The sequence below is a fragment of the Poecilia latipinna genome, unplaced genomic scaffold (genome assembly GCF_001443285.1).
Source record: "Poecilia latipinna isolate Pla-1442-1.1 unplaced genomic scaffold, P_latipinna-1.0 Scaffold1774, whole genome shotgun sequence".
NCBI lineage: Eukaryota > Metazoa > Chordata > Actinopteri > Cyprinodontiformes > Poeciliidae > Poecilia > Poecilia latipinna.
In genome coordinates this window covers 54,556-76,019 of record NW_015114390.1, presented here as the reverse complement: position 1 = coordinate 76,019, position 21,464 = coordinate 54,556, and the positions used below count along the sequence as shown (strand labels likewise).

Sequence of the window (21,464 nt, the reverse complement as noted above, 5' to 3'; positions counted from 1 at the left end):
CAGTCAATAATAACAAGAACACGAAGCGCCTCCCGGAGACGCATGCAGGGATGGGGGGTGAGGGAGGGCGCAGCTCCTTGGAGACGTCCGAACCCGGGAGGGAAGCGTTGACTCACGTCGGCCGGAGCGCGCGGGGCGCCTCGGCCGCCTCACGTGACAGGCTGTCCTGGAACAACTCAGTAACCGTATAACTGGCTGTTTAAACAGGCCCTCTGAGAGATGCCCTCTCATTTCCTGTTGGAAAAGCTGATCAATCACAGCTCTCATCGCCACGGTGTCGGCAAGAAACCGAGCTGCTCGCGGAGGTGGAGCGCATACGCTTTATTTTTTAAAATGTATTTTTAATTCGGATGCTAATCTTTGCATCTCTTTCAGTTGAACTGAAATATAACAATAAATTCATCAACTCAGGAGAAACGGCTCATTTTTACATAGAAACTAAAACCATAGATGTGTGTGTGTATATATATATATATATGTACATATATATAATTTTTTTTTTTGTCCAAATGTAAAGTAAAAACAAGATTGGAGTACATTTTTGATAAAAGTAGGAGACGTTCTATCCATCTATCGATTTCTTGGGTCTCATCTTTCTCTGTGCTCTGCCTGTAGACAGTCTCCCCGCCCCCTCAACTTTTCCTCTTCCCCCACCCCCTTTTCTGCCCGCTACTTAAAACAACACGCCGTGCCAGCGGCTCTCGATTTCCACCGCTTCAACACCATGTCGTTTTTCAAGGGAGGCCTATCAGAAGCGTTTAGGCTGAACGCAGAGCAGGCCTGGTAGCCAAGTCGCCTCGGACCGCTCTGACTCAGACCATGCTCAGCTCCAATTTGTCCCTACATGGGCCAATGTGTGTGGCTACGTGTTTGGGGGAGAGGTGGGTGGGAGTTCTGATTGATGCAACATGTCCACTGCCTTCTACCAAATCCATTTCGTTCGGTTTTAAGTGAAAGGTTGACACGGAGCAGAATGCGTGCTTTTGTTTTGCATTATTTCATTATTTTTGGACAAGTTTTAAAGAGGAAAGCTTGAGTAAAGAATTCAGCAACTCTTAATAATATGAGATTCCTTAAAGGGGCAGTGCTACGTATGTTCCATCCATCATTAGCAAGAAAATGTGGTAAAAGTATAGAAAGTTATCACAAAAAAAGAACACTTATTTTACAGTCAAAAGATTTATTTATTTATTTACTACTTGTTTAAAGGGGCAGTAATATGTATTTTCTAGGCACATAGTGACAATAAAGTAACTGTTACTTTCTTTTTTTATTTAAAAATGCTGTATAGATCAAAAATGAAAAAATGTAATTGACTTGGTAATTTAACACCTTGAAATTGAGCCTATGTCTCTTTAAGAAACTCCTTTCTGAAACTCCACCTTCAGTAAGTCATCAGATCCCTCCTCTATTAACCCTTTACATCAGTTTTACCAGTGTTGCATTGAAAAGTAGCTCCTATAATGAGCTCAGCAGATGTGCAGTTCCACCAGGTGTTTGCTAATTGCTGCTGGCTAGTCTGAAGGATCTGAGTGAGGGAGTTGCAGGGGAGGAAGGGTGCTTCATCTTCTGGTAAAAATGTTGTTTTAGGGTTAATAAAGGAGCCATGTTGTGATGACTTCCTGCAGGCGGAGTTTCAGAAAGAACAGGAGTTTTTCAAGAGACAGAAGCCCAATTTCAAGGTGTTAAATTACAAAATCAACTTTAAGTCATATTTGATATAAATACAGCATTTTTACAACAGACAAAAACATAGTAACTTGATTTTGCTATAAAGTGAAACTATGTGACTAGAAAACCCTTTTAACAATTACTACAACAAAACCAAATATTTTATCTTAAAAAGTAGCTCATCACAAAAACAACACTGTTATCTGTGATAAGTACTTCTACTTATCATTTTCTTGCTAATGGTGATAATCATAAGCTACATTGATAGAACATAGTCTACGTGTCCAGAGACGGTTTAGTTCTGAATAAAAAAATGTGGTTATTTTTTCATTATCTTATGTCTTTTCTTATCTGTCAAAGCAACATGCATCACTTCATATTACTATTTTCTAAGTCACCACCTTAAATCTTAACCTAACGTGTGCATAGGAGATGTTCTTCTTGGCCTTTGACACCTCTCGCTTCCATTCTTTTGGTAAGAAAATAAAAATTAAGAACACCGTTCGGCTAAAGAAGGGGGGTGGAGGGACGAGAGAAAAAAACCCAGCGAACTGGATCTCCATTACAGCCTCATGTATTATAGCAGACTTTAGTTTTATGAGCTTTTAACAAGTTTCCCAGGGGTTGCAATAATTTTTGTGGTTTATTTTCGGAACGTTGACTTTTTCTTCTAAAACGATCAGCGAGGGTCTTTCAGCTCTTCAGCCCTTTTCCTCTGCCTCCGTCCAGCTTCGCACTCCGTCTTCAGGCCACTTCGCTTCGCCTGCTCGCCTCGAGTCAACGTCAGTCTCTTGAGTTTCCACCGGACCCGTTCCAGCTCGCCTCTTAAAAAGTCACTGGCCGGTGATTGACAATCGGCATCCAAAGAGTAATAACAAGCGAGGGGGCGGCATGGCGGGACGGCGACGGAGGGCGAGCGCGGAGCTCTGCGCGAAGGGTTCAGACGCCGGCCTGTTTGTCGGGGCATACCTTGTAAGCCACAACATCTTGTAGCCGGGAGTCATATTCAGCCAACAAAACATAACTCTTAAGTCAACGCATCTGGCTGTCATTTCATAAAGCCTGAACCACTGCAAGAAATCATCTCCATATGTGCAAAAACGAATAAGAGGAACACACTGACTGTAATATTTCACCTTGCCTCGGAATTATAAAAAAACCCAAAACCTATTGTCGCTTATATTTCTATTATTTCTTGGTTTCCACCTGTCATGCTTATTGTCTTATTCCGACTTTCCCTTCTCTCTCATCCTCTGTCTTTTCACACTCAGACGGTCCCCCTCCACCGCCCTGCGTTCTCCTTCTGTTCCTCCATCCACGCTGCGTCACGTCGTTATTGTGCGAGTCTGAGCCGCTTGTCTGACAGCCAGAGTGTAAGGCTACACCTCTGACCTGGGAGAGTCAGCAGTCTGTAGTTTTAGCAAGAGAAACATTTCTCCGAAGAGCGATGCTGAGTTTTGCCGCGAAGCCTCGTGGCAACGATGGAAACCAAACGGGGAACCACGGCCAGCTTACACCCTGAAGCAAGGAAGCAGTTGTTCATGAGCTGGAAGGTTTTTTTTGTTGGTATATTTGCCATTAAAGGATTACCTTTTGAGATCTACCCTGTGAAGAACTTGGCAGAAACACTCGTACTCACTCCTTGAACTTCTTTATGAACAGCGACACGTCAGTGTGTTGGGATTTGAATGTAATGTGAAACGGGTCAATACAAAGACAAAAAAAAATAACACTTTGACTCATTCAGACAGCCAACATTAACAGGTTTTAATCTCTTTCCATTATTTTTCTTTGTGCATAAAGTGCCTATGTAGGATTCTAATGGGGTAAAATATCACCCTTGATTAGTTTAAAAATAATATTCACCATATTCTGCAGAAGTGTAAATACATATAAAAAAAAATTGAAGGTCATTATTCAGTATTTACATTAAATATGCTAATTCTGTTTTGGAAAGCTAACCTGCAGCAGCTGCGTTTCCATTGCAAATGTTCGCCAAACTTTGTTGATCTTTAGCTAAAGTCGAAAGAACACATTTTCTCAATTGCTGTGTTTCCATTAAATAAGAAATGCAATTAAAATCTCACATGAATGAGTTTGTTCTCTTGATAAGTCATTAAAAAACATTTCGCACCATCACCCTCCTACCACTTCCTGTTGACTTCCTGTCGACCTCTTTTGTTGTTGGTAAAAGTTCATGAGATTCATGCATTTGTTGTGGTTGTATTTACCCACAATGCCCCAGTCTTCAGTCCGCTTCCTGCTGTTGGAGTGGTCTCCGGTCTGCTTGGCGTTCGCATACGAACCTCACCAGAGGTCACTTTAACCTGAACCGAGCCCTAGGTTTCTAGGTGGACCAGTTCACCGAGGCAAACAAACTAGAGTTTGGTTAAAGTGGACTAAGCAGAGCTGGTGTGAACACATTCTAAATGTGCAAAGAGGGCAGAGACAAACACCTGAACTATTATTCACTACTTTGTCTTAAAATACAACTAAAAACCACCTTGTTACATAAAACTCCCCATTAAAACAACTGAACTCCAAAAAAACTCCCCACGGCTGCCAAACTTTTTCACTTCATCCATTTAGAACGTAATTTTACCTTTTTTTTTTTTTTTTTTTTTTTTGCTGTATTCCCTCCAGACAGGCTAAACAGACGAACACATCACCACTGTTGACTGTCATGGTAACAATGTTTGGCCGATTAAGTGATCTAAGCATTACTCCTGTGTATGCCTTGTATATATATTTATTCCTTTGAAAAACTGTCAGTGAAGTTATAAATAAGAAATTAACCACGACGATATTTTATTCCTCCTTTCCAGTCCAGAGCTTCTTACATTGGACGTTTGTGTTCCTCTCAGAGGAAAATGAGTCAGCATTCTGCACACTAGTCACGCTCCGCTCTCTCGCCCTGCATGTTTGCCTCTGTCCGCCGGCCAAGTGGCTCTCATGAGGTAAATCTGCTGCTTTAAGCCACCTGAGCTGGTGGCTTTATCAGGATCCGGGTGACCCGGATGCGTGGCGGCGCGCAAAAGATGTTTTGCGCACTGTTTTGTATTTTGAGCGTCGCCACCCCCGCCCCGCCTCGCCCCCTCTTCGGCTAAGGCCTGTCGCTTCTGTGCCAATCAGATTTTTCCTTATCACCAGCCAGACTGCAACTGAAGCCAATTGGAGTCCTAATTCATTTCCTGAGAGGAAATGGTGGCGGCAGTGGTGCTGTTGGTGTGCCGACATGCGTGGCTCTAGTGTACTGGCAACTGGAGTAGGGTGGAGTCCGAGCTTCTAGTGGAGTGATTAATTTTAAGGAGTCATATCTGCACAGAGGCCAAGAACTCCTGAATCATGTTGAAATGAAATAACACACAAGTTATGCATTAAAAAAAGCACTTTGGATTTGGAAGTACGTTTCTGTTTACCATATTCCTCAACGACACCTACTTATGTAAGGATTCATTGAAAACCCCTGTGGCAAAGGAATATATGGAAATCTGCAAGTTTTAGCAAAATGGACCTCAAGATGTTTTTGGTAAAAAAAAAAGTAAAAATCTTTTTTTTTTTTAATGTTTGCCGTGAAGATATTTGTTCTTCCGTTTAGTGTAGACAAGGAAATCAACTGGTCAGCCAATGGAATAGCATGAATGAAAAGATACTTGTGACGCTGCTGGCTTATGGCTACCTATTTTAGCGAGTTAATGTTGATTAATTAACTACATAAAATTTTAATGTGTTAAGTTTACTTACTGGATTTCCGGCTGGAACCTCTATATTCACACGTTTCTGGTACGCCCGTAAATTTGACGCACAAGCACCATTCACAAACAGGGATGGACGACAAAGTTGTTTCTCTGATCCTCTTGGGGTTTATTTTCACTACAAGTTGTATTAGAAGGAGTTAGCCTATCAGCGAAGAAAACCCTAAAGTAGCATCTCAATGCTACTTAAGCATTTAAATTTAGCAGCACAGACGTCCCAAACACAAATATGACTGTCCCTGAAATTAATTCCATTAAAAATTTTCCACCACTTGTCTAAACATATGATGTACGTTAATATTCATTCATATGAACAGTGAAAATCATTTCAGCACTACCACCAAAGCTAACATCTATAGACTTTCTTTGCTCCTGGGGGTTCAGCCAATCAGAGGCAAGGACAACGAATGGAGCACATGGATTCGCTGCTTTGCACCAAGAACCACTGAAGGAAACAACAAAAAACCTCAGAAGACGACACGAAACACAATTTCCTTTATAAGAACAAAAATTGAGTGGTGTCATATTTTAGTGGTTAAAATCTAACGTCACCAAGAGCCAAAGGCTGAATTTGCATGTGGACCAGAGTCAAATATGGAAACCAAACAGGGAGCTACAGTGAGCTAACACATTAAGAAAGAACCCAGTTGTTCATGAACTGGAACATTTTTGCTAGTAGATTTGCCTACGTATTTTAGGAGGAAAAAAACAAACCTTGCCATGTTGGAACCTGCACTGATGTAAGATTATAGGTCCACTAGATGTTGTCATTTTTTTCTTTCACATTTTACATGTGAAGGCAGCGACACAGAAACCTCCAAAGATGACACTCAACTTCCTCCTTAAGAGAAGCGGTGTGACACTTCAGCGGTTGTAGGATTTCTCTTTTGTCTTTAGCAAAAGACTACGAGCCATTTCTCCCTCTAGCGCCAGAGTCACATGTTTGTTTTGGTTCTATTTACCAGAAATACCCTGCGTTACAGTCTTCTTGCTGCTTTTAGAGCAGTCTCTGGTCCACTTAGCGTTCACATAAGCAGAGTTCATTCACCTCAACCAAACAGAGATCTAGGTTTTTAGGGAGACCAGACGAACCGGACTTTCAAACCAAACTCCCCAAATGTTCGTCTAACGAACAAGAATTTCAATTAAAGCAGACTAAACAGTGCTGGCGTGAACGCACTCTTACTTTTAACACACAAGTCTGTCCCACCTCAGCTAAATACCTTCTGCCAGTGTGTGTGGAGTAGAGCAACACACACTGCGAGAGCATGTGCTTTAAGTCCACATGGGTAGCAAACCTGGACATCACATCTGCTTCTCTGTGCCAGCCCCTCCTCCACTAAGGGGTAATTGTTTCCACATTATGCAATAAATTACAGTCATTTCTGTCACTGTCACTTTTTCACTGCATTCTCAATTTTCTAATTTTGACCGCCAATTTCTGTCAGTGTCTAACGTTCGTCTTCTACGTCTTTTCTGTTATTGTTAACGAAGGCGTTTCTCTAACTTTTTATTCTTGCTGAGGTTTGAACACTTTGTTTGTTGGCAGTGTTTCTCTCACTACCCACAGTCTGAGTTATGTTGTAAAAAAAAAAAAAAAATCTTACTGTACTTTAAGGCATATTAGAAGAAAAAAAAAAATCTGCTATTTAGCCCAATGGTGCAATTTGGTGTTCAGAGTGCTCCTATATTGGTTTAGGTTTTTAGGGTTTGGCGTACATTTATTTTTCCTCTCCTGCGGCGAGGAGCATATGTTACGGAGCTGCTCCCTCAAGTCCATTTGTGCGGTTCTGTTTCTGTACCATAAATAAAAAGGGGGAAACACAGGCCCCGAAGCAGATTCTGCCCGAAGTGGATTCCAGTACCAGATGTCTCTGCGTTTTTATTCGTCCGTTTTCACAAAATAACAGGTGATTGAAGGAAAAGCGCTAATGAGTTCCAGCTCTTTCTCTTCTCCTCTCGTTTTTCTTTTTTTTTTTTGTAATCTGGACCACGTTAGAGGTCTGGCTCGTGTGAGAGAGTCTGAGCTCTCCCTTCCATCGAGGCGTTGTAGTGAGATGCCTAAGCAGGTGTCTGAGCTCCACTTTCGTGACTCTTCGTGTTTTCGACACATTTTTAGTTTATCGAGCTGGGTTCTGGAGGGAAAGACGGGAGCGCGAGGCGGATTAAATCCCGGTGTTTGGCCGCCTCGAGTCAAGCAGTTTTAAGTTGAACTGTCTGAGGAGATTTTCATGACGATGCCCCATCAATGGTTCCAGGCAGAAAGGTCACGATGCTGAGATAAGCCAAGAAGAGCGGGAGGAAGGAAAAGGAGGAGGGAAAACGGTGGAGGCGCGTCAGCAGTTTTTGCACGAAGAACCTTGAGAGGGCCACAGAGAGGAAAGCTCAAGACAGATTATGTGGACATGATTCAGCAAAAAAAAGAATAAGAAAAAGAAAGCCAAATGGGTGATGAATGAGAAGGTTAGGAGGAAATGGGGAGAAAGGTGTGAGTCAGCAGCTAGATGGAGAAAAGCAGTGAAGGAAAGAATTAGGGCTGCAAGTAACAATTTTTTAAATAATCAATTGATTAATCAGATTTTTTTTTTAATTGCCATATTTTTCATAAAACCACTTCATCTTTTTTTTATCAATATTAAAATACATCAACATTACCAATAAAAAATTACTTTTTCCAAATTTAAAAGTAAAAATTTTAACACTTAAAATGCAATAACAGCATTTTCTTAGAATATGCTTTATCATTTGTAGCAAACAGTGAATATGCAGTCAAACCATTTCTAACATCAACATGTGAAAATCTCAGGCCTTTTTGTTGTATGTGTGACTGTAGCTCTGTGGTCTTCCTGTGATCGGAAGGTTGTCGGTTCAATTCCAGCTTCCTCCTGCCACATGTTGAGATAAAGAGCTTCAAGAGGTCAGAATGATTGGAGAAGTGCAACATAAGTTCAGACCATTTACCAACATCAGTACAGGGTAGAACTGATTTGTTGACTTTTTAAAAAAAATTGCTTGATTAATGACTGGATAACAAAAGGTGCTTAACAAGAGTTTTTCACCGAATGTGACCCAGCTGAAGCCAAAACTTCGCAGTTTGAGAAGTTTTGGGTTGAACATATTTACAGACAAGGATTTTTTTTAATCTTAAATGCAAAATGTATATATTTTTGTACATTTTTGACTGAATTACTGCTCTGACTGTGCTGTTCTTTTAGCAAATAGTCTTTGTTAGAGTCTGTGTACTCCAGTTAACAATTAATTGGTTACTAAATTAGTTGACAATTATTTCAATATTTGATTCATCACGATTAATCCGATTGCTTTAGCCCTCAAGCCATAGGGGTGGAAGCTCATGTTAGAAGTCCTACAGATGTCCCGTTATCTAAATCTAGAGATTGATATTAATGTTCTAGAGTTGTGCTACTCCAGGTGGCAAAATGTTGAAGTAAACTCTGTTTCTCACATTCTGATTTTCTCTTTTAAAAAAGAAAAAAAAAAAAACTTCATCTCCACCGTTCCTGGCAGAAACGACACAATTTTGGATGATTATATTCTCTGGTTTTGGATGCTGTGCAGCTGGAAGGATTTTATTTTTTTTGCCTTTTTACTTTCGGTTATTTGCTGTGATGCGTAACCATAGCAACAATGTGGTTTAGAACTAGAAGCAGCTGATTAACGTTGCTAAAGTTGAAATAATAACTCAACCGGAACCACAAATCCCAGATGAGTTTGAGAAGGAAGCGTCGTCGATTCAGAGCGGCAGCAGAGATCATAATGGGCGGCGTGAGATCACTGGCTAACAAGTTGGATGAACTTCAAGTCCTAACAATGATTCAGCCAGAGTATCGGGAAAAAGCAACCAGTTTCCGTCCATAATATTTACAGAGAGAGTTTGCCAGTCCTGCTCCGGCCAGCAGCGGTCACCGATTCTGTTTATTACCTTTATGGACAGAATTTCAAGGAGCAGCCGAGGTGTTTAGGGCATCCATTTTTAATGGCCTCAGTGGCCTCCTCTGATTTATTTTTTATTTTTTTTGTACGTTACGGTTTGGTTAGGTTGTCCTGTTTGCTTCACTGGACCGTCGTCTCCAGGTTTCACTGGAGCAACTCGCAGCCAGGATGGAGATCAGCTCCTCCAGATCCTTCTAAATAACAGACAGCAGCCCTCAACTTTACCTGATATCGCCTTTTAGAGGTTTCAGATGTACGACAGCATTTTGGGATCATTGTAGATAGAAGAGAGAGAAGGATTTTTTTAGATTGAGCTCATTTTTTGTCAGAAATTTCCTAGAAAAAACAAAGACATTTCTGAGTTTGAAAAGTCTAAAATTTACTAGAACAAATTCAGAAATTTTGAGAATAATTTCAGAAATTTGCTAGAAAAAGCATCTAAATTCTAACTTTCAAATGACGAAAACTTGCTCAGAAAAACTAAGATTTAGAGATTAATTTCAAAAAAAAAAATTCTGGAAAATTTGAGCTTGAAATGTCAAAGATTTGCTAGAATAAATTCAGAAATTTGGAGAGTAATCCCATAAATTTTATAGGAAAAAACATGTAAATTTCTGAGTTTGAAAAGTCGAGAACTTGCTGGAACAAATTCCAAAATTTTGAGAGAAAAAGCATGGACTTTTTTGAGTTTAAAAGAAAGTTTTCAAAAATAGTTTTTTCTATCTACAATGCCCCTGACACACCGACATACAAATGACAAAACTCTAAGGAATTACTAAGCTAGGAAAAACAGTGAGGATAGTTTCACTCTCGTTTCCATAGAAACTAGCATAGAAATCAACGGTTATTTTGCTCTTCGTGTTGTTTGTCAAATAAACCATGATTTATGTTGCTTTATGTTGCTTGTATTCAACAGTTTCTACTGTTTCCAACTGTTGAGAATTGAACTTTTCCAACCCACCGTACTTTCTCATTTTGTGACATTGCATCTAATACATATTTTATAGCTGTTTTTTTTTTTTTTTTGGTAACTCTGAATTCCACTGAGAGTTTATGGAAAGTAACTCAGGTTATGTATTTGTGCTGTTTTTTTTGTTTTGCCCAGAGTCTGCTGCTTTCACCTTATAGCTGCTAACTTGAAATGCACAAAGCAAGCGACTGCAAACATTTCCTGTACCAACAGATTTTGTTCCACCTACAGAGGACCTTAGGGGGCCAAAAGCATTGTGCTGACAGATTCATACGGTTTCAGCTGTTGTGGGACTGCCATATGGCCTCCAAGGATGCGACCAGGATCGATAAACAGATGCCGAGTTTGGTTTTTATTTGGATTTTGTTCTACAAAAATAAATGTTCTGCTAGAAAGTTTTCCGTTTTAAAAAGTTTGATTTTCTGTCCACACAGAAAAAAAAACTCAATAAATTGAATTTTGAAATAGAAGTTCTGAATGATTTTGCCACTTTACTTAAATGCATCTTATTGAAATTTTGTCAAACAGTTGAAACCAGATATTTACGTACACTGAATAAAAAGATGCAAACATATTCTTTTCTCATTGACTGACGTTAAATCAGACCACATTTTTCTTGTATTAGTTTATTTAGAATTACCAAAATTATATCTATTTGGTAAATACCAGAAAGCTTGAACAGAGCATTTTTTGGAACTTTTTTCCACAAATTCAAAAGATTACATGCTATCACTATCAGGATAACTGTTACAAAAAATGTCTTTAAAAAAAAAAACAAAAATACATTCTTGCCAAGTAATTGTGTGCTCCATGAGAAATTGTGGCACTTAGAACCAAAGGAAGTTATATTTGGCATTTGCAAGTTTGCCTCACTTTACTGCCGGGTGGCATTTCATCACTCTGGTTTCCGTGGCGGCTACCCTGTCCTCACATGAAGTTGCTGATAACACAGATGGTGTGTTTGTGTGTGTGTGTTGAGGATTTTAATCATATTTTTTTACAGGTTGCCACTGCTGTGTATAGATTTATAACAATTCCATATTTAGTAAAAAAGCAACAACCTTTCTTTTCAGTCTGGTCAGAGGACAGCTGGGCATTTCTATGTTTAGTTGTCAGCATTTGCTCAAAAGTTAAAATAACCTCGGTGGTGTTTTTGGGTGTTTTCTCTTTGTTTCTGACTGCACATTCCAGCTGGATAACAGGTTTTAACCAGTCGTGTGTATTGAGTTACAAATTCTTTGCCACGTGATCAGACACTGCTGCTTCCTTTGCTGCCTGAAATATTTTATTCCAAAGCATTGCGTTCTCCTAAATAAATAAGTCACTCTTCAATAAGCCTTCGTCGGCATTTCAAAGCTACTGTAAGTTTTGACATAAAAAATGCTGTCATAAGCTTAATTCTCCAGCTAAGGTTGGCTTTGTGTCTCTTCGAGTTGTTGAGCTTCCCTAGTTGCACCAGGTTGCTGTGGTCAGACAGTCAAGGTTTACTTACTATGCCTTTTTATTCAGGCAGGCTTCTAATACCTAAAAATGTGGTGTAGCTTCTGGTTTTGTGGACTTTATTTAAGCCTTCTTCTTATCTTTCAACTTTTCCCTTCAGATTTTACCATAGCGAATCATTTGTCGCTATCATTTGCATCCTCCACTAACGATGGGCAATAAAACAACGATACCTGTCGCAATAGACACATGATCAGTATCAGTACAAAATACATCCAATAGAATGTTGATTTATTTCACTGACCTTCAGTCCAGAGCCAAAGAGCATTCTCTCTGAGGAAAGGTCTTAGCCACTAAACCTATCACGGCCCCGTTAGGCAATGTTGGTAGCATCAACTAACTCCTTCATTCTTTGGTTAGCTAGCTTCAACTTGCTAAATAACGTCCATGATAGCAGTTTCATATTGCCCTGAGCATACTCGAGGATACTTCAACTTCTCAGAGGTCCAACAGACTCAAAGCGGATGTCCGTTGGACAAAATTCGCACAAAAGCCAATTTCTAGGACCTGGTACTCTGTGACCCACTGACTCACATAGGAAGCTGCTCTGCAGCAAACGGCAATCAAATCAAACTGTTTTGTATGCCATCCCTCTGATGAACTCGTTCATGATTCTACACACACTCGTCACTCAAAGAAAGAACCTCAACATCTAGAGCCACGCAACCTCCAGTTCCGTTTCCTTTCTCTTCCTCAATGCCACTGAATCAGTCAACATGGCTGGTCTCACCACTACCTTGTACAACCTTCCCTTTCATTCTTCTCAATACTCTTTCATCACACCCGGCACTTTTCTTCCAACTTGTCTCTATGCTTCTTCACCTCTTTTTCACTCTCTCCATTGCTCTGGACGGTTGACCCTAAGTACATCGTCTTCTACCTCCTTTGCCTCTCCTCCCTGTTCCACTTGTTCCCCTCTCACTGGCACACATGCATTCTGTCCTGCATGTATTCTAATCTCTATTCCACTCTTTCTGGCACGCATCTCGTATCCTCCCTCACTAGAAACATACTGATGATTTAATTTTGCAAGATCAGGAAAAGTATGTAGAGAAGGAACAAATTTCTGGATACTCTGGCTCCTTTCTGTATCTCACTGAATTGGCTTTAAACTAGAGGAGTGGTGTGGTGGAAAATTTTTGTTTCTTCTGAAACCGTGAAATTTTTAAAAGCCTTGGTATCTTTCAAATTGGTCCATGTCTACACACACACGCGCGCACACACACACACACAAAATCACATGTCTTGTTTGACCAAAATGCTTATGGTGGCACTCCTGGTGCCTGTAGGGCTGCAGGGACCACCCAGGAAGACTCTGTCCTCCATGGCTGCCTCAATATCCTGACTCAGCAGTAAGGGGTGTGCTTCACGTGTTTGTAAGATACAGGGAACGTTAGCAGATAGCGCTCAGTTGGAAGTTAAAAGCTCCTGACAGTGTATGGGACCAAGTTTAGGGGCACCGGAGTGCAGACTGTTTCCAAGCTGCAGACCGAAGGTGTTCTAACAGTCCTCCTCCTCCAGAAAATCCCACTTGATTCCCACTCAATAAAATTGTGTTGATATAACATCAGCCGAAGTTCAGGCCTTTAAAACTGAACCTCTCGGTGGCCTGTACTTGTTAATCCGTTCTGCTGGTGGTCTGCACGAAGACGGGATTATTTATACCATGTGTGCTTGGAAACGGCATGATCTTATTTTTTATTTATTTGTTTTTTTAAAAGAACGTGTCGATTTCTGTGCTTTTATCGCCGCGTGCGCTCGTGTTTACCTAATTGTAACCGGAGCGCAAGTAGGCACAGAGCATGCCGTTTTGTCCTAATCTCCTCCTGGGCAATTCATCCAAAAACAGAGCCATGCAGGCCCTGGCTGACCCCGTGCGCCTGAGCTGCAATTACAGAGGCGTACTGCATACGCACAATCATAAACTTGCAAACCTGTCCAAGTTCACCCTGTGCAAGACAGACACCAGGACCGCCGCGGGGGCACGTTTCCAGGGAAGATGTGACCTTAATTGCTTAAGTCTTAAATTATCTTTAATTGTGCTTGCTGTGTTGCTTTATGGTAATGGGAGGAGGCGACTGGTGGATTCAGGTTGAGGTATGGTTACAGCAGGAAACAGGGCAGTGAAAGGTCATGTAGTTTAAATCCAGCTGAGTCCACACACACACAGAGATACACAAAAACACGTACAGTTGCGTGTGTTTGTTTGGTGTAGGTAAATTTGTTAATGTTATTGTGAAGGTAAGGAAAACGCTAGAATGACGTTGGCACAGTTTAATAGTGGATTAATGTGAAACTAAGCATTTCACATTAATGTGGTATTCAGATTTTTTTTAAAAATCTAATTTCTGCTATTTCTGCGTATGCTAAAATGGGTTTACACATGGCTGTACCATTAATACGGTAATTTACAATTTTATGAATACCACTCACAGTACTTATTGGTCAAACTATAGATGAATTAAATCGATGTGGTGGCCAAGATGGGTTAAAAAATGTGAAAGCCACAACAGAAGTCATACTAAAACTAAGTTAATGCTATTAAAACAAAAGTTATATCTTGATGTAATTTGTGGAAAAAATTTATTAATATAAAATAGAAGTTATAAAAACTTGCTAACTTTCGTTGTAGCATAAATTCCATTTCAGTTTAGCTTTTTGGATAAATATATATTACTAATTCTCTGACATCATTCGCTTTATAAAGTAAGTTAGGGAGCCTAGAGGAGAGTAATGGACCTAAACTACAAGCCCCGCCCACTGCTGTTCTGGGCCCTTTGCCTCCAAAGACACAGAGTAATGCATGGGGGACAGTTACTAACTGGAAAGCTAATTGTTGAAACAAAAAACAAAACAAAAAAAACTGAAAACTAGACAAATTGAGCTGGTGTCTGCTCCGTAAAGCTGCGTGAAGACCAGAGGAGCAGAACCAACCTGTTGGTGGATATGTTAAGTCTTGGTACTGTCACAGTAGGTCAAAATGGGACAACTGTCAAGCTAACCGTTTCATTAGCAGCTAATGAAAAATGTAATGGCTGAACTTCAAATGTTATAGGTCGGTATGGGTGCGGATGAAGTGGACCAAATCCCCTCTCAGTGCTGAACACTAGAAGCGTCATGGTGAGAGAAACTGTTGAGCTAATAGACAGGCTAAGCTAAGTTAACAGCTAATGCTGAAGCTAACTACATTTTCACTGTGTTGAAAAAAATCACTAGTCATAGTTTATGGTTCATAATTTTGTTATAATATGAACTTTTGATGAAGTAATTAGCTGATTGGGATTTAAAAAAAAATTATATTCCATGTTTGTTTTTAAAAGACTGGAAAAACATTTCATCCTAGCATAATAACTTTTTATACAAAAAAATCATTTTTGTCGTGTTTCCTTTAGGCAACTTTATTTTTGCATTTCCAATTTACACAATGACAACACAGTTTATATGACCAAAGTGATTGTTTCTTCTTTTTTTCTTAGTTTCTTAGTGAACACGGCTGACCATGACATTGAGCAAAAAGTTAAATTAATCAGTGCAAAATATGTTCTTTTAAGAACTGGCTTTGAAATTAAAGCACACGCTGAAAGTAACAGTTTGGATGGAAAACACAAAATGTATCCAACTAGTTGAGTTTAACTTGCCACATACAGGTCAGTTAGATGAAGATGCTCTGTGTGCCAATAGGAATCATGCAGCTTGGTTATTTGGCTTTGCATGCCGGTGATTTTTGCACAAGACAAGATTATTAAAAAGTGTCTCGACTATTTACATTACTCATTTAGTTGGCATATTTGACATTTTGAGTTTTTTCATCTTTCACAGCAGACTCTCGAAAGTAAACAAGCTTTAAATTAGATTAAACCCTGTAGAGACAGAGGGCAGGTCATCATCGACACCACAGAGGTAAAAATTCTCTTATGGGTCTCTGGTAGGAAAAACAAACTTTATTCTGCCACATGATAAAAAGTCATCAAACCTGGTAGCAAAAGGAAAGGGATTCTTCATATCGAGACTAGAAGTGAACAGTGCTGTCAAAAATGCAGCTCATTTAAAAGTGAAGGACTCATTCATGCAAGTTAATGCAAACCTTTGATAAGCTTCTGCCAGTTATTATGTTTAGGGGGAAATTAGTTTTTCAGACACATTTACATAATGTTTTTTCATTGCTAAAATAATTCCTGATTGGAAAATAACATTTTGTGTTTACTGATGTTATGTGGTATTAAATAGGTTTGAAAAGCCTGTTTATACTAATAAACAGGCCTTTTAATACATTTATTTAGTGCCTCTGTATCCCATTGTGCCATAAAAAAATCCACATCGGCAGGAGTACATTTCTTCCTGGTGGTTGTGCCTTTGATTTGGAGGTAAGAATTTGCTGTTACATTCAGAATCGTTTCTCAAATGAATCTCCAGAAGTTGGAGCAGTGTCTTTTCTGATCACTATCTGTCAGAATATTTATAAAATATCTTTTTAATACGAATGAATGCTTTCCGATAGGTCAGTGTCAGTATGTAAGCTGTTGATGTCCGTGGTGAACAGGATTCATCATGGAAGTAGAACAAAATCCCAGGTCTCTTAAAGTAGCTGTTATTAATAACACTGGACTGCTAGTCCTTTGAAAGGCAGTTCTTGGGGCTTTTAAATTTGAACACAAACACCAGAACGAGAAGGTGCTTAATTCAGAAATCAGAATAACGTAGCGGCTCGTTATTTCTGGTCGTCACACAGGTGGGTGTAGCTACAACAGCAGCTGCCCGACTGACGATCCATCATTGTCAACACATGGACATGACACCCACCCTGCTCTCCCGCCGGTCCACATCGTTCCTCTTCATTTCGAAGTCCGCTGGGTGACGACAGACAGAGAGGTCAGGGGTCAGAGTTGACGCCAGGTCGTGGTGTGCTCTGCCATGGAGACATGCTTTTATCATCGGCGGCTCAGGAAATATTAGAGTGTTTATCTTAGCATATTAAGTGCAGTGATGACAATGGGGCATAGTTGAATTCCCAGTAAATGTTCCTGAAGCAGTTGGTCTTATAGTGACCAACACTTGGAAAACTGAGCTTTTCATCTCAGGCGTCTACTTGATTCTTCTCTGGACTTTTATTAGGAGCATCACATGTCAGCACACTCCTCATGTTATCAGATAACGACATGATTCAAATGAAAAAAATGGCGATCTGGTGTGTTCTCAAAGGGATGCGCAGATTTAGCACCTTCAGTGTGTGTGTTTAAGGGAGCGACAGGAGGGGAAGAAGTGGAGGAGCGCCTAATCAGCACAAACGGCATTTAAATTCAGAAAATAACTACAATTCATTTTTTTGCCATCATTTTGGCGTTGCGGCCCTATGCATCACATATGGTCCACACCCACTTAGATGGCATAATTCACATATGACATGACTGGTGGGTGTTTTAAATGAATACTCCATTGACACACTTCATTATCGATTTACGTTGTCTGTACATTAAGGACAATATGCACAGAGGGATCCATCTTCTCTCTGCACCTGCTGGTGTAGGGCAGAGACATAATATGGCCAGTTATCTGTCAAAGTCCTGTCCTCTTAAATTGGCTCTTAGAAAAGTATTCATACCCTTCTATAGGCATCTGCCCCCCCTTCTGGGTCATTTTTCTACTTCAACACAAGGATCATCTAGGTGCAATAAATGTGCCACAGAGTTCTGTGGGATTTTTGGTCTATTTAACGAGAAGAAATGATCAAGGAGTTACTTTCTGAAACCTGATTTATCTACTGACAGCCCTTCTCCAACACTTTATCTTCTCAAAACTAAAGTGAAGCTTTTTGGTCCTGCACCAACGCCTTGTGTTTAGAAAGTGAACCACGGACACGTCTGAGTAACAAAACGTTCAGACGTCAGGGCCGGAGCCGTCTGTCAAACAGCTGAATCTGGTCTAGATTTGGTCAAAAGTTCCCAGGAACAGCAGCAAATCGGCAGCAGAATGTGGTAGTTACCTACCACACAAGTGGAAAAAGGCTAGACCTTGAACTGATTGCAGTGCTGTGCTTCAAACCCTTAACAGAGCTGTGCATAAACATTTGCCTACAAGGCTCAGTTGACTAAAGGGCCGCTGCTTCTCCATGTTTGGTTCTGGGGATGTAGAGCAGACTAGAACCAGAAGACCTGAGTGGTCTGGAAGGTTGATGTGAAATATCTTTAATTTATTTTGGTGCAAAGCCACTCAATGATTTATAAACAAAGAATTTTAAAGTCTGTTATCTGAGCCAGCGGGAGTTGATGTGCTCTGTCTTCCTGCATCAGCTGCAGCTGTTCTTCAGGTGATAGAAGGCTGATTTTGTAACTGTCTCTATGTAGCTCTGAAAGTTCATCACTACACCTAGATTTTGGACCTGAGCTCTAGTTTGAAGTTGTAGTAACTGAAGTTGTGCGTTGAATGTAGATGTTTCCTATTTTGGTTCAAAAAAGTTAACTTGAGTTTTGTTTCTGTTCAGCTGGAGAAAGTTTTGGCACATCCATGGGTTGATCTGTTCTGATTGGATGTGTTTAGAGTCACCTGGTGATATCGTAATGTGGAGCTGCGTATCATCTGCATAGTTATGATATCTAATCTCATTAGTCTTTATAGATATTAGACAGAAAGGGTTCCAGGACTGACCCTTGGGGTACTCCACATATGACGTATGTATACTGTGACAAGTTAAGTATTGAAAAAAAGAAATCCCTGTTCTTTATGTGAGATTCGAACCAGTTGAGTTCTGGACCAGACAGTCTGACCCAACTCTCCAGTTGTTTCAGTAATATGTCAAGGTCAAAATTGTCAGCTGCTCTGAGGTCCGATAGAACCAGCTCTGTGGTTCTTCCACAGTCTGTATTTATGTGGATGCCACTGAACACTTTGACTAGGCCAGCCTCAGTACCGTGGTGAGCACAGAAACCAGACTGAAAGACATCAGAGTAGCAGGTCATTCTTAAGACACTATTTGACTTTAGAAATGCAGCTTTTTCCATCATTTTCCTGAAGGCTGGAGATCAGCCTGTAATACTGCAGTAATAGTTTCCAAAATCACTTTTGGCAAAAAATAACAGACCATTATTTTAGGAAGGTGACCATTCTTTCTCTTCCTCTCTGCAGATCAACACTAAATGTTACCCATTTGTTCATATTTTATAGATTTTTTTTTAAACACACTACGTATAGAAATGTACAGTAAGTTTGAGGGAAGACATTGGAACATGCAGCTGCTACTATTATGAGGGAAACTGCTCTGAATTTCACACCTCAGTGACCCCTTAATAAATAAATCCAACAAACCCGACGTATGATATTTCGAGTGTTTAGAAATAATGATAAATTGAACGCAACACGATCCCGGCTCACGTTAAAGGAAAAGCCATATCCTTGTTCAAAAAAATGTTTAAAGTGCAAAAAGTGTTTATTTTGCCGGACTCACCTTATTTGAAAGGCCGTGGACGTCCTCCAACGAGCAGCGCCGGTTACCACCACAGCGCATACCTGGAGGCCGTGAGTCAGAGGGCAGTGACAGCTCGGCCGACCTCAGCGAATGTTTGCCCAAATAGTTTATATTGACAAACACAAACTATATGGGTGGGAGAGGCACTTACAGCAAAATATAGCACACTGCCAGGTACATTTCTGTGGCTTTCCGTGCTGCGTGCGAATATGTGCGCGTGCGCCTGTTGACACACTTGTAGCTGGATATTTAACAGCTTTGGCAGGAGTCCTTCACTTACGTGTGGTCCTTCTGTAAACACGTCACTGCTGGAGACACGCGTGTGTGATGCATCATGCCACGCAACGTATGTGCTTTCTGCATTGCGTCTCACCCAGGTCTGCGCACAGATCCACGAGGCCTGGTGTCGTTTGTAATATTGATCAATCAGGAAATACCAGAATCATCCAGAAGTTTCTAGAGTCCTACATCAGCCGCTGTCGTCTGTTTTTACTCCGATAAAATTTCCTCCTGTGGGATTCGGAATAATGTTATGTGGCCTCGACTAAACCTGTAAACAATTAGTCGGTTAATCGCATGATAAATTAAAATGAGCTCGATAATATGTGTTATGATGGTTAATATTTTTTAAGAGCAATTTTGTTTACAGAACCATCATAATTCATTTTATTTATGGTTTTGGTTGTATGTGGGTTCTTTTTTATGCTTTTTATTCCTGCTTTATTGTTTTTGGTGGTTTTATTTAGAATGTTTTCCAGTTTCTAGTGGAGTGTTCTTTACAAAATTAAAGTTTTAGTGTTTGAGAGGAAAAACTAGCTGATATGATTATTATTATTCCATTATTCCTTAATAATGGTCTGAAAATGTCTGTCGCAGTAATTCCTGGGACAATCTGTTGTCCATCAGACTTTAAAGTGACAGACCTCTCCTCAACTTAGCGTTTGCAGTTTTCTGTGAATATGATCCAACTGCACACGGATTGGTAAAAGTGCTGGTGACCAGGACTGCATGTTTCTTGACATGTCTTGATCTTCTGTTATAGATTCTCTGAGGCAGACCTAAAATGATCATTTCTTCTATTAAAATAAAAAAACAATACAGAAAACCCAACTCTGGCTCTAATTGTTAATCTACTGGCCCATTCAGAAACTTTGTAAAGTGACTTTCAGTGCTGATGTGTTAATTTCACTTCTGAGAAACTGGTTAAAACTGCAACTCCAAATCTCTCCGAGTGATATTTCACTAAAGATAAGTGTTACGAGAATGAGAGCATTCACTAGCAGAGCCACTGAAACATGTATGTAACATCGTGTTTCCCATGAGGTGTACACCAGTTTTCTTTTTATTGAATTTATAAGAATCAACTGAATGGAAATCTGTTTTTTTTTTTTTTTGCCTCCTCTTTTTGGTGGGGGGAGTTTTATGGCTACAAAAACAGAATTTGTGGTTTTGACGGTCGAGGTTTGATGCAAACGGCTTTGGAACCTTTTAGGCAACCTGGCGTCCAGGAGACTAAAGAAAATATTTAGCTTTCCACCCTTTTGAGCCTTTTAGCCTCTGCGAGAGGGGAAAAGGAAAGAGGGGCCGAAAAAAAAAAAGTGGAGGAAAAAAAAAAAAACTTTCCCCCAAGGTCAAATGTCCTGAGTGGGACGGCTGCCAGACGTACACTATAACCATTTTCCTCACACGGCTAGAACCAGAAAACATGGCAAATCTTTTTTCTATAAACATACAACAGAAAATATACAAAAAAAAAAAGAATTCTTGGACACAAATACAAAAGAGCATCTAAGAAACTTTATAGAAGGAGCAGAGAGATGATCCGATAACTGATACGTGAAAATGACTGAGTGTGTTTGTAGAACCTGCATGAAGGCAGATAAATGACTCTATGGTCGCGTTGTGTGCATGTGAACATGTTCCGCTTCCACAGCGCATTATGCTCCCTGAGAAGTTTAATCTGCAATCGACCATGATGTCATACGCGCACACACACACACACACACACTCACATGCATGGATGCTTGTACAGTAGGGGCGGTATAGAGTGGGAGCGTGCAGCCTCCTGTGTGTAATTAGGGTACGGCAAGGGGGCAGCCTAATACAAAGTCCATTACTGCAGATCGGAGCCTGATTGCATTCAGAGGTCATTTTCATT

General features: G+C 40.2%; 1 long non-coding RNA gene across 1 annotated transcript; it reads right to left on the bottom strand.

Annotated features, from left to right (window-relative positions):
• Positions 1 to 800: 800 nt before the first annotated feature.
• On the bottom strand, positions 801 to 18,630 carry LOC106965143 (uncharacterized). Its single transcript, XR_001428565.1, has 3 exons — positions 18,529 to 18,630; positions 16,909 to 16,912; positions 801 to 811 (listed from the first exon to the last, which is right to left on the bottom strand). It is a non-coding gene; the product is annotated as an uncharacterized LOC106965143 (long non-coding RNA).
• Between the last annotated feature and the right edge of the window lie 2,834 nt (positions 18,631 to 21,464).